At 38.8% G+C, this 14,136-nt stretch overlaps 1 long non-coding RNA gene across 1 annotated transcript; it reads left to right on the plus strand.

Moving 5' to 3' along the window:
* Positions 1–8,958: 8,958 nt before the first annotated feature.
* On the plus strand, positions 8,959–12,610 carry LOC133160607 (uncharacterized). Its single transcript, XR_009715935.1, has 3 exons — positions 8,959–9,124; positions 12,166–12,325; positions 12,407–12,610. It is a non-coding gene; the product is annotated as an uncharacterized LOC133160607 (long non-coding RNA).
* Positions 12,611–14,136: the final 1,526 nt, after the last annotated feature.

Raw genomic sequence — 14,136 nt, forward strand, 5'->3', positions numbered from 1 at the left:
CCAAGAGGCTTTATTCTCTACACCACCGTCTCGCACGCCCGCACCCCAACCCACCATCTCGTTCCAAATATCATGTCTGCTACAACTAAAATCGAACGTTAATATAGAATGCCTACAAAAATCACATTTATGTAAAAAAAAAAAAAAAGCAATTCTACAAATCCACAACGTTTTTACCAGAAGAATAGAATTGAGAAGCAATAACACAAAAAATAAGTTTGGATGAACACAGCATGTCTGCGACTGTAACACTAAATGAAGGAGGAGGAGGAGGGAGAGAGAATCAGGGTAGCATTTACTTCTTCTAATCTCAGTTTCCTATTATGTGGTCAAATCTGAGATTGTAGTACCTCGAGGGGATAACAAATGCCTTTTAATGGATTAAATTACTAAATACCCTATTTCAGTTTCAAGAACGTAATTAGTTTGCTTCATTAAGACAGAAGAACATTGATCAGACAGTTGAAAGTGAAGAAATGCAGCTTGTCGCATAATAAGCACTCAATTGAATACGGCAACCGCCTGTTTTCTCAAAAGCTACCCGATAATCTATAAATACTTCTCTTAAATTCTTGTTTTTAGTTTTCATAGCACTGAGATCCCAAGTTGATCAAGTTATATTAAGAACATTGTTTTCGAATTGGAAAAGGGTTTCTCTTGGGTGTGCTTCTTGGTATTGAATTTGTTCAAAACAACCACTGTGTCTTAGCAAATCAGCAGACGTACAGGCAACTGAAGGACGGCGAAACATAATAGCAGGCCGATAACATCTGGTACCAAAACCGGTGTAAACGTGAACACGGGCCACAATTGGCCCCAGGGCCGGACTTTGAATAGGATGAGTTATTTATTCCGTTAGATCTTGTTAAAGTTGATTTGCATTTTATATATAAACTATTCACATTTCTATAAGTATCTTGAGAAAATAATGTGTTTAAACAACAACATACTTTTATTGGCATATTTGTTTATGCATACCTTACAAGATGAAGTCTAGGATATGTTAATGTATGTTTTGAAACTTAATTGAATAAAAAAATAAATGACAATTATTTTCCTATTATCTGGGCACATTACTAGGCATTAGTACAATTGTATCTTTATGTGGTAATTCCACCATCACCTTCTTCACTGTTGACATGTCAGCCAAACTAATGTATTTTGCTGTATTTTACCTTTGTGACAATACATTTTTTTTATTAGAGATTTTTTAAATGAATATGTGCAATTTTGACATGCAGTTATTATCCCTTATTAATTTCTGAAAGGTCAAGTATAATATATATAGATTCCATATGCGTTGTGAATCCATCCTGTCCTCAACCCTATTCTTATATGCGAGACTCACACTGGAAAACACCATCATAATAACGTCTGTTGATGTATTTTATAAGTGTGTCTGCTGGTTTATTACATATGCAGAGGCATCAGTGCAGCGTAAAATGGAAAAATCCAATGTATTCAGAGAAAGGCAGGCCGTAGACAGCTCAGAAAATAAATCTACATCTGCCAAGCTCCATGCAAACGGCACAGCCATCCTTAATGGTGAAACCATTGATGAAAACAGATAAACATTTTAAATATTCAGACATTCCTTTCACCCACTATCAAAAGTGTCCAGATGTGGGAAGCTGAAGTTGTTATCACAAAGCCAAAGACAGCCATTGAAAGGAATTCCTCTGAAATTTCAACCGTATAAAAGTATTTTATGGCATGCAAATAAATGGTAATTTTACACTCGAAATAAAAACATGCCATTAAGCCCCATCATTTGGGAGTAAAACTCCACAAACAGGAGACACTTTCAATTTGCCTTGCCTGTCTCCCCGTTAGATGCCTGCGATTGCCGCGAAATTAATCCATTTAACAATCTGTGGTTTAAATTTGAGGATTTACAGTTTTTTTTATTTTTTAGAATATCAATAAGTTCCAATTGAAGAGAGGATTCTTTTGCAATTCAGGCATGTGCGGGCGATAACGCCAGAGTTGGCATGAAGAGAGGCAAAGATGGATTAATTATGCAGAGAACATGGAAATTCTGCTTATCATCGCTTAGCAAAGGAGCCCAGCTCACATAATCAGAAAACGAGGATGAAAAAAATAACAATGCAATGGCACCTTCCAGCTCATCATCTACAAGTTAGATTTTTCCTGTAATTAAAAAGTAACATGCAATTATATTCATATCTAATATGCAGACTTTAAGTGGCTGGATAATAAATAATTACAATTGGATACAAGGGTGGAAGTGAAAAATCAACAGAAAAAAGGGTTTTAAAGTATATATGTTGCACCGGGTTTATCGGTCACCAAGCTTCTACTAAACTTCTTACAAAGTGCAAAGAAAACAAAGACAAAGATGAAAGGCAGATGAACACAATTAAAGAGCTCAAAAATAAAAGCAGACATTTCTATTTTTTGTTTTTTGTCAAGTGGGTAAAGTATACATTTTAATTCCTTGGTTTCAGGTTAAAGTAAAGAATTTGTATTTGGGGTATTGTAAGTAAATAAAAAGCTACAAAAAGAAAAATCATGTCAAAGGTCCGTTAAAGGCATTTCATCGCAAAATCTGACAACTCCAAGTGAGTGTGCCAGAACTGTAATTCCTTGAGCTAACCTTTAGCCATAACTTCAATTTAAATTTGCCCTTAACCCTTCAAAAGGAGAGAGACAAGCCATGTTTTTTGCACAGTTATCGTCTTCATCCTGAAGATCCTATCGACCTACTTGATTGCGACCAACGTCGCTGAAGTCTTCCTCATGGAATCTGTGGACCTGATTCTTCCCTGGACGATTCTAGCCACTCCTGATTACAATCGACCTTGTTTGGCATCTACTGTCGATGCATTGCTAATGGAAAGACAGTGCCAGAGTAATGCTTTACATCTGATGTGATTATCACCACACCTGTTGTTTGACCTGCCTTCGGACCTGTTGGACTTTGTTTCCAGAAGTACTCCATGCATCCTGAGCTACTTCATCGGACTCCTCGAATCTGAACCCCTACTGGATGACCAAGCTTCTCACCCTATCTCTAAGGGAGAACCCATACACTCAGCGGAGGAAACTCATTTTCAGTAGCTTGTATCCGTAATCTTTCAGTCACAACCCACAGCTCATGGCCATAGGTGAGGGTAGGAACGTAGATCGACCAGTAAATGATATCGAGAGCTTTGCCTTTTCGCTTTACCACACAGACCAATAAAGAGCCCGCGTCACTGCAGATGCAGCACCAATCCGCCTGTCAATGTGTCTCTCTGTTCTTCCCCCAATCTGAAGTATTTGTTATTGTCACTAAGCGCTTCTGGGATTTCTTTTATCTATTGCCGATAAATTTTTATATAGTGTAAAAACATTATAGAATTCTACAATAAACAAAACTATATCCATTTTTTTAGAAAGGTTCACTCACATTTCTGCTAAAAGAAACTAACATTTTGTTGATCAGTGAAATACTTTTGTGTGCATCGACCGCAGTGTTCAATGTGTTTTCTCCTCAAAATTAAATAATGGGTGAACAGTATTGTCCATTTGCGGAACAGAAAAAAGAAAAAGAAAAAACAACAAATAGACTTTCAATGAAGAGCTGGCTTTTTGAAGTGAAAGAGGGAGCACACACCCAAAGATTTTAGGTTTCCACCGCTCTACTTTTTGTCATCTGGATTTAGGTATGTTAATAAAACTAGTCAAAGTAGAGTCAGTACTACAAAGTACAGCGGAAAGAATGCGCTAAGTAAAATGATTCTATCAAATGAGATTTGCAGCTTTGAGCAAACTTTGCAGCATTTCAGTCCACAACGACTTTCTCAAAAGACCCCATGGAGCAAATCCCTTGAAACTTATCGGGTCATTCTTCTCATCCAAGATAGCTTTCCAGTCCACTTGCAGTTTGCCGGCCTTTCAGAATGTGCACCTGTTGCTAGAGCCTTGATTTTGCTTTTTGATCAGAGGGCACTTTGACAAAAGCGCGGGAGACGAGGCTGAGAAGAAGAAGAGGCAAAAGAAAAGATCCTTATCGAATGTTCTCCACCGGACAATGAATTTTCACTCACCATTCAAATGTATCTGTGGAATGCTTGAGTGATTCATTACAGAAGATTCTGAAGTGTGACAATGGACCTCAGAAATGAGTGATGGTATCTTTTTGCTGATTTCATTTCCCTGATCCTCCTTATCCCTCTGGCCTGTGTACCTCTATTAATTAGAAAGTAGGGATTTCCACTCATCAACTGATGGGTTTCATGCTCCGCTCTGTCACAAATCTCCTGTCTATGCTATCTCTCATTTCCCAAACGATGACTCCTTTGGAACTGGAGCTGCAAGTCAGGGTGGCTTTGGTGAATCATAAATATTTATAAACCGATTAAGAAAGAATAATAAAGTTATAAGACATTGGTTGGTTACCCTTGAACAGTGCACTGGATGACTCCCCAAGGAAGTGGAATGTGACCGAGTGTGTCTGAATCCTCTTCTTGCAATATGACGAAAACGTTTTATTCCACATTGACTGAAAATGTTTAATACAGTTCAATATCTAACTATTTTTAACCCACTCAACATTTGGGAGCCGAACAAGACATTTCTTAGCTGACCCATAAGAGCTGGTTGTCTAAAAAGAGCCGAAATTCTCATCACTGGGCCATGTTTTTGGCTTGTATTGAAGTTGTAATAAAAATAAAAACAAAAATCCACAATACTATATACGTAAGAACCATACTGGGATTTCCGATATCTATACCTTACTCGTAAAACTGTACTGTACACTGCTACAGCTAGACAGCACATTGCATAACACCTGGAACACTCTTGCTAAGGTTTTCAGGGACAGTGTAAGCGTTGAAAAATAGTGACATGTATTATTAATGATACCTGGGATAGCAGAAATGGCCAGTTTCCCTTGTTGTCTTTATGACTAGGAGGGTGCTTGGGGGTGAAGTCCTGCAATTAGCTGTTGTATGTGGGTGGCCATTTAAGTTACTAGCATGACTGTAAAGGAAATGAGAGTGAACCGCCCCAACTAATTATCCCTCTCCACTTCCTTCTATATTCAGACATTAATGTTGATTCGGCTTTCTAATTTGGTTATGCCTTTTTTTTTTATACAACTTGTGCTGTTTTATGATCATGTCTTTTTTTTTTTTTGCTTGCAAAGTTATTGGAGAGGTGCTTAATATGCATGTACTTTAATCTGTGTTATTTTTTTATACATTGTCTTGGGTGTAATGCTTGTCACCTAGATGACTTGGGTTTCAGCGAGCCAGCAGAACAGTGAGTCATCTTTACATCTAAGGTGAATCAAACTACTGTAAAAGAAGCACCTAACTTTCATGTAATATTACATCTGATATCGGAACCTCACTCCCTCTTTGCAGCAAACAGAGAGAGCCATGACTAGGCAGAAAAAAACGGAATCTGCTCCGAGATTGGCCTGGAGTAAATTATAGTAAGATTTGCTCAGAGATGACAGATGGAATCTGTCGGCGAGGGCTTGATGTAGAGCTGAAGGTGATAACATGATATGTGATAAAGTGATGAGGTCACAGCCGCAGGTGCCTCATGAGGTCCACCCGACCTCAAAGACCCTTCCACTTATGTGGAAAATGGCAGCACTGTGAGTGTCTTGCAGAATATCCTAACCTCTATGGCTGGTAAATATCTGGATATCAATGACAAAGAAAAAGTCATTAACAGTGAATATGAGGAACTCAAACTCATATTATCTCAAGGCACTTTACATATGGAGCAGTTCCGAATCTACACTATTAACACATTAAAGAAAAACAACCAAACACTATCAGATAGAAGGAAAGGAAAACCGCCACTTTAAGGGACTCTAACAATGAAGCAAATACTGGCACTCATGTTTTTTTCAGGATATAAAATTCACATCAGCATTTTTCTCTGATAGTATTGAGTAGTTTTAGAAATGCCTACTGTTTAGGTCCAAAAGGCAAGAACCTAATGATGTCAATGTGAGAACATCATGACCCGATTTCTATTGTTTACTTGATTGCCGTGCTCGGGGGGCATCATTTTCTCATGAAACTCAAAGACGTAACCAAAGCAAAATAAATGGGATGGACCAAATTAAACTTGTAAGTCCAGGTACCACCCTGCTGATAACAAATATCAGATATTCTTTATTCTAATTCAACATTGCAAATAAAGAAGTGATTCAAAAAAGTAATGCACCTTTGATTTGAAGAAAAACTAACATCAAGTTTGTTAATAGCTGCTGTGTGCACTAAGGAGGGATTTTGAATGGCGAGCCCTTGTGAACAAACAGGTATGTCTGTACTTTTTGATAGGGACATCTTCACAATGCAGACAGTGAGTGGTGCTTGAAAAGCTTATCATTTTGAAATGAGGAAAAGTAAATATATGTTGCTTGTCAATAATTATAAATGCCTTGCCTTTTGTTTCTACACAGCAGCTATATAGTATGTTGTTGTCATTGTGCCATTTCAGGCTCAGCTGCATTTGCGAGATATAGCGAGTGGCCATGTTGTTTCCACTGTATTGTGTGATATTGCGGCTTGCCACTCCTTTCATGTTAATGGATAAACACTGGCAAACGGTATACAATATATCAACTCTCAAATTCTGTGTGCTTATACACAAAAAGGCCTCTCTAAGACACAAAGATTGTTTTAATGTTATTCACTGCAGTAATGGTAGAATTCTATTAAGTTCTGTGATTGTGTACAAAAAAATGGGACAGAAGGGCAGAATTCAACTAAATAGCTTTGAACTCCTGATAGTTCTCATTAATTAAACTGGATTCCAAGTTGTTTAATCAATATCAGAGCCGCAAACAGTGAAATCAACCACTCATGGTCAAAGAGTATGTACGTGTAACGTGTACAAGTGTGGCCCAAAAGAGGGAAGAAATACAAATACATTTGTCTGTTGCATTGCTACTAGAGCACATTTGCTCTCACTAATTAACCTCAATGCTGATAATGTACTTAATTACTTTAAATTCAGATTTTTTTTTCCTTTCAAAAGGTTATTGTGCCTTTGAGATTGCAGGAATAATCTCACATGCCTCTAATACAACGTCCCAGGGAAACCGTGACGTAAACTGGCATCGAGGAGAACTCTGATTAAATAGATGGAAATAGCTGCAACAAGATAGGAATTTGTTCCATCCTCATACTGGCCCTGTGTTCCATGGAGCACATGACCTCTCATCACTTTTACATTTCTCTTGGCACACTGAAAGACCAGACACTCGTCCGTTGGAAAGGGGAAAAAAAACATGAAAATAATGTGCCAGCACAAAATGGGGTGAAACGAGCCTCTGCTGTATTATTTTCTTATGGAATTACTGGTGCGAATATTTGGTGGTTCGTGCTCTAAATTAAAATAAATTAAAGCATGTGGAAAAAGTCAATATCCACAAATCTGTAGTCTGTTTTTTTTTGTTTTTTTTTAACAGCTTGCCCAAGTTGGAGTCGTGGACCCTATCCCCGCTAATTTTTGACAAGAGTCGAGTATGCACTGGACTGATCTCCATACAGACAGTTTTTGGAATGTGGGAGAAAACTGGAACATGTCAACTCCACACGAAGTGAGTTTCAAACAGGGATCTCCTACTAATTATGACGCAAATGTGCCACCCCACCCTGAAACTGGAACACTTTCTTGAAAATTAGTACTTGAACAAGCTTGCATGCTGCAGTGACTAGGTTTATATTTTAGAAACACGCATTGTTATACAATACACAAAGTAGAACATTGCAGCCAGGAACTCACTAAGAATGACTTAATTTGCTGCCAAATAACAGCTTGCATTTAAAGAGCACATTGGTTTATCAGCGCTTATTTATGGAACAATACGCTACGAATTAGTGCTAAAGCTCAGGAACATCAGCTAAATACAATTTCACTTGGTAATGACTTGGGATTGTCCTCAGATAACAGCACACACCTGCATCCCCCCCTCCCTTTTGAACATTATTCATCCCACACACACATGCACATGTTCTTCCTGTTTGTTATTGGCAGTGAGGATAACACCTGCCTCTTCGCACTCAATGGTCTTTTTAATTCATGGCTCAAACCCATTTAAAGACCTTTTACAATTTGCTTAATTTCTGATGTCAGTTCCGCTCAGTAATTACACTTCTCTCCATGTACGCGCAATGTGAAAATAAGGCCTTGACACCACTTTTACAGAATCAAACTAGTATTTAATTTGACATCTTGGGCCGTCAAACAACATTGTCCCAGGGACGTAATTAGGATACATTTATCTTCTTTATTTCATTTTGTGGATGTTGCCAGGACATGTGGGACTTTTATGATAAGAAGAGGGACGAAATGTTTGAACACTGGAATGTAGTACTCCATAGTTATTGCGAATGGCTTTCAGTGAACTAAATTGTTTGGCAGAGTGGCCATGTTAAAACAGGATGCAGATGTACCTAGAGGCCATGCAGGTGAGGAAGCAGTTCTTCCCTGAACGCAGCATATATGTATATATATATGTATATATATATATATACATATGTATGTATATATATATATATATATATATATATATATACTCAACGAGATGTTTAATGCTGTGAAGATGAACATTTCTTTTTTAAAAGAAAAAGGAAAATTAATTGCGATGAGGGTCGAGAATTTGTTTTCATATTGGCTTTGTGGAGCAGGGTGCCAGAAAGGAGTAGGACAGCTGTAGGGGAAGGCTGGTCGACCCGCTGCCGTCTGCCTCTCCCATGCCTAACTGCACAGAGTGTGAAACAAAAAAAGCCTCAAGGAATACTGGGCAAACACACTCACAGGGAGATGGACTATTTCTTCGGTGTGTCACAGCCAGCAAGATTCACACTTCTAACAATGTCTTCATTGCTGCTTCTTACACTTTCTCGCTTCTAGTCATGATCAGGAAATCAGTCAGTGGCTTGCAAATATGCTCTCAGCCACAATCGCAGAGGTGCTGAAACTGCACACTGCCTCTGTAATGTGCTTCAACAGCTCGCAACAACAACTAAGGTCAAGCATGTTGTAAGTGATTTTTTTTGTAAGTGACTTTTCTCAATCTGTGTGTTCGCTCACTGTACAAGACTGTCAAGGCTGAGCCAGGAGAGATGGAGATGATAGTGCAAGCGAGGTAGGAACCATTTTCACACTCTACAATTACAGGAACTGTCATTACATTGCTCACTCTTACGCAAATACAGATAGATGAGACCCCCCACCCTAAAAAAATTATGCGCAGACTAGGAGGAGAAAGTGGCTCACTTCTGTTTGCTAAATTAATCGCTTCCTAAATGGCTCCAGGCCAGGCAAAGTTAACATTTGCAGTTTCAAAGGTTTTCAGCGCTTGCAATGAGCCATGAAATTACTGCATGCCGTCGAAAATGGCAGCTGATGAAAAGCCCAAGGACCAGGTCCCACAGGCAGAGAGCTCGGAAGTGAAATCTTAAACTGCACAAAGTTGCATTTCTGATTTCGAATCATGGACACATTTTTACGGCGAATCTCCCTCTCAGGGAGCTCACGGTCCAAGAGTGGGACATGGTTCTGCTGGACAAAGATGAAGATTGCACAGGGAAAAAATAGCACAATCTTCATCTATGTCTTTGCAAGGTGAGAGCTGCATGGCCTTAATGATGATGTTGAGGTGCGCAGCTGCAGCCAAAATGGACTGACCCAAATTGCGTGATTAAATCAGGATTGACTTTGCAGTTCTGCACCGCTTATCACCATCAGAATAATTGGGCTGAAGCAGTTTGGTTCAGCCTCATGCTACCAGTTCACACCAACACACTCATACAGGACATCTCGCATTTGCATATTGACTGAATTATGCTACATCGGTGGTAGGCAAGCAACTTTAACCTCAGCACTCTCAGAGATTTTGCATTCTGGACGGATTATTGGACGATTAGAATTGGTTGAAACCAATTTTCTTGTCAAATGCTACCACATTTTTCTCTTGTTGGCATAAAAAAAAATTCATACCTGAGATGAGGATGTTGTATCACTGTGGTTGGGATCCCAGAACCCAAGACCTCCCATATGTCAGTCGGCAATTGTACAACCTAACGGATATTTGGATTGAAAAAACGTTGACCCATTTTTTTTCCATTCGAAAACACTAACTGGTTAGAAAATATTTTTGAAATGGTGACATAAATTCCATTTTAACTGAATATTGAAGGTGATTATTTATATACTGTATATACTATATATGTATATGTTTATGTATATTTGTATTTTGTTTATATACCGTATATATTATATAGATGTATGTATATTTGTAATAAGTATCTATTCAAATTAATTATCCTAAAACCCCACAGTCTCTCAGAATGGTTCAACACAACCTGTAATATGCCACAGGGGTCAAACACTTGAAAACTATTTAAATTAAGTCAATGATTTATTTTGAAAACAGATCTTTACTGTGATCCCAAATGAGGACACGCTACGTTGATAATATTTTTGTGCACAATGTATTTATTAAAAAAAGTTTAAAAAGTCCTTAAAAGTCCCAATGATCGTCACACACACATCTGGGTGTGGTGAATTTTGTCCTCTGCATTTAACCCATCCCCATGTGATTTTGATCCATCCCCTGGGGCAGAGGGGAGCAGTGAGCATTAGCGGTGCCGCGCTCGGGAATCATTTGGTGATCTAACCCCCCATTTCCAACCCTTAATGCTGAGTGCCAAGCAGGGAGGCAATAGGTCCCATTTTTTTATAGTCTTTGGTATGACCCGGCCGGGGTTTGAACCCACAACCTTCCAGTCTCAGGGCGGACACTCTACCACTAGGTCACTGAGCTGACAACTGGTAATAATCAGGTTAATTAGATTGTTCTTCTCTTTTTGTTATACTTTTTTTTTTTTTACACAATCTCACTTCGTATAGAAAATACTCAACATCTTCTAATGTTAGCTGGTTATTTTTATTTAATATGACCCACTCTAGTTATGGGATGCATCAATGTTGGCAATAGACATATTCTTTTCTATTCTTACCTGATTATCACATGACCTTTGCACAACATAATCTTTTTGTATTGCACATTTAGTTTAACAAAATTATGCCACAATTGTGAATGGCGATTGGTGAACCCACGTTTTTTGAGTGGGTTGATGAAATGTCAACGATTTGTTAGAATCAGAATGTTAGTCTTGGTTTTAACTTTATTACCGGCCAAACTAGCTACTTCAAGACACACCAAAAATAATTTTAACCTTGGCAGGTGTTCATTTTGATGTAGCTGCTGTGAATGACTTAGTCAAAGGGCATAATTTGAAACATAAATTTTCAGTATCTTTGTACTTCATCGCCTTTAAATGTTATATTGATATTGTGTTATGCCCCTACCATCAAAAATTAATTGCTTGTTTATAGGGTCAAATTTGGAGTGAAAGGCAAGCGCAGAGTGTTTATAAATGAGATATTAATTAATTACAGAATGCATTACATTTTAATGGTGAAATGTTAACTCTGGTAGCATCCTCATTAATAAAGACCCCATGGGGATTTCAGTGCCATTGTCTTGGCAGCAACCTGCGGGTCCCGTGGCCATCTTAATGTTATGTAGATTGATAGTTGACAAAGCAATTAATCACGGAGGGGAACAGCCATCTCCTCAATGTGTGTCGCTGGGGCAGTACTGTTTCCTGATTGTGTTTTGTTTCATTTCAATTAGCAAAGAACATTTGATCACCGCTGGGTTCGAAGAACAGGCAAGGAGTTTTATTTAATCAGATTCGGAAGTCCACATAAACCTCTTGTGTGAAATTTATGTGTGAGGCCACCGACAGCAAAGAATTGATCAGTTCACTCCTACATCAACGTGGGAAAATTAAACATACATATCATGAAGAAACAGAATTTAACATATGGACAGATACGGACAGAGACATAGAGTACATGTCTGATGAATTTGACTTTCACAAATATATTTCTCTGCTGCAATTTTCTAGAAAAGGAAACTAATTACTTCTACCATATTAAGTTCTGTGCTACAACACAGACACTCGCAGCCTCACAGCATGCGAAAGCATGTTAACATGAACACAACAAGGTTGTGTTGAGTGGACAAAGGCCACGAGAGTCCTTGCGCCACTTGAATACTATTGTTTAAAGAATCTCCCTGAACTCAACCACCATTTTCTCTTCTAATTGCCACAGCCTCTCCAGAAAGTCCTCTGTTACTCCATCTGTCCCTTCAGCCAGTGACATAGATGCTCTAATCACCTCGCATGGCATGCCTCACATGGGAAAAGACTACACAACCGCCATACTCTCTCGGATAAAGAGCCGCTACTGGATGCCAGCACCTCACAGGGGGGTAAGCTATAAACACTGGCCGCAGCCTGGTATGGGATATGTTCAGTGATGTGGACTGAAATTGAGCCATTTCATGTTACAGATCACCAACAAAGCCCGAAAACAGTGATGCCAAGTGGGGTGTTTGTATTGAGTATATGTGACATATGCCGGCTGGTGTCTGCGGTCCATCAATAGCGTACATCAAAATGGTCCTGAAAGCATGAAGCTCAGTTTTGGACAAAGGCTGCAAGTTTACATTAGGGAGTATATTGAAAGTGGGCATCAACTATCACAGCAGGAGAGCTTTTGGAAGCAAAGTATGTTTCAGCGTTCGAGAAAATTTCAACAACAATGGAGACAGTCAGGGAAACAATGGTGGTGTATAATTAAAAATAAAAATCACTTGGCAATATTTAATCTTTTCAGGTGTGCCCCATGGCGGTGATCCCCTTCCTCTATTTTATTTGGTTTTTCTTCTTAACTAAGTTCTGACTTCAATTTGCTTTTACCCTCTTTATGATAACTTTCATGTGTTACCCTGTGGGCTTCTCCGAGTTCTCCCAAACTTTTCCTGAAGCATAAAAAGAGGAACTTTTCATTTTTGTCAGAAAGCTTTCTCATCTTGGCAGAGGAGCAGCTGAAGGATCTCTCAAATGATGACAGCCATCGTGAAAGGGCAGATAAGCCCGTGTGGCTTTGCCTCTGATTGTATGTTCATCTCATTCTGATCCAGGCGTGATTCTAAGCCCCTGTCTCGCAGTCCTTCTCACTCTCCCAAACGTTGATCTTCTGCATGTCATTGAAATCGTCTTATAGCTGATCCAAGGGACATTGGGGAAAGTGACTGTTTTTCACGGGACTTCAAGCTTGGCATGTAAGATAAGTTCTGCCTTTTTTGTGCAATTCTGACTGACTGACCATTCAACTTTCATGTCTGGTTTCCATTTTACTTGAAATTGTTTTTAGAAGAAGCAAAGATATCAATCACATTTGTTAATAACCCAGAAGACAACTGAACAACGCATAAATGACATGGAAATTGCAAATATATGGCGGCCCAAATGACGCAGACAATAACACACACAAAAATGATTATAAAAATGTAATGTAGCTGTGTGTTCAGTAGTTTTCTAATTTCCCGACTCTAGTTTGATGGAAGCTTTAGTATACTTACTATATCAAAATAATATCACTGACATTACACTGAAAAAAGTGCACAGCAGTTGTCAAGTATTTTACTTTCAAATTGTTTGGATGCAAGGAGTGACGGATGTATTAAAAATTAATAAAGTTGATATGCCTTAAGTCAGGGGTGTCAAACTCATTTTTTTCGCGGGCCGGATTGTAGTCATAGCTTCTTTCGGAGGGCCATTATGACAAAAACTGACAAATAACTCGTTTTCAAACCAAACAAGTAAAAACTGGTCAACTATTAAAAGAAAAAAGGTATTATTAAAAGTGAAGACAATTTGCAATTCTAGTAATGACACACGAATTTGATGCACAATTTGTCTTCGCGGGCCACATAAAATGATGTGGCGGGCCGTATCTGGCCCCCGGGCCTTGAGTTTGACACCTCTGCCTTAAGATAACGAAGAACGTCAGCGTGGATCCAACTTCCTCACTGATGGAGGAATGTTATGTGAGTCTGAATCTTGGTCCGTCATTATTTATGGCATGTCATTGACTGGCGATATGTCTTGAGTGTTGTCTGCCTTGCATCCATTGTCGGCTAAACATGCTCGAGCTCCCCGCCCCTAGTGATTAACACTTGATAAGAGCTGAGCTGCGAGCGAAGAGATTAAAAATCTATATATATTTTTTAACTTC

Source organism: Syngnathus typhle, linkage group LG10, assembly GCF_033458585.1.
Source record: "Syngnathus typhle isolate RoL2023-S1 ecotype Sweden linkage group LG10, RoL_Styp_1.0, whole genome shotgun sequence".
Lineage (NCBI taxonomy): Eukaryota > Metazoa > Chordata > Actinopteri > Syngnathiformes > Syngnathidae > Syngnathus > Syngnathus typhle.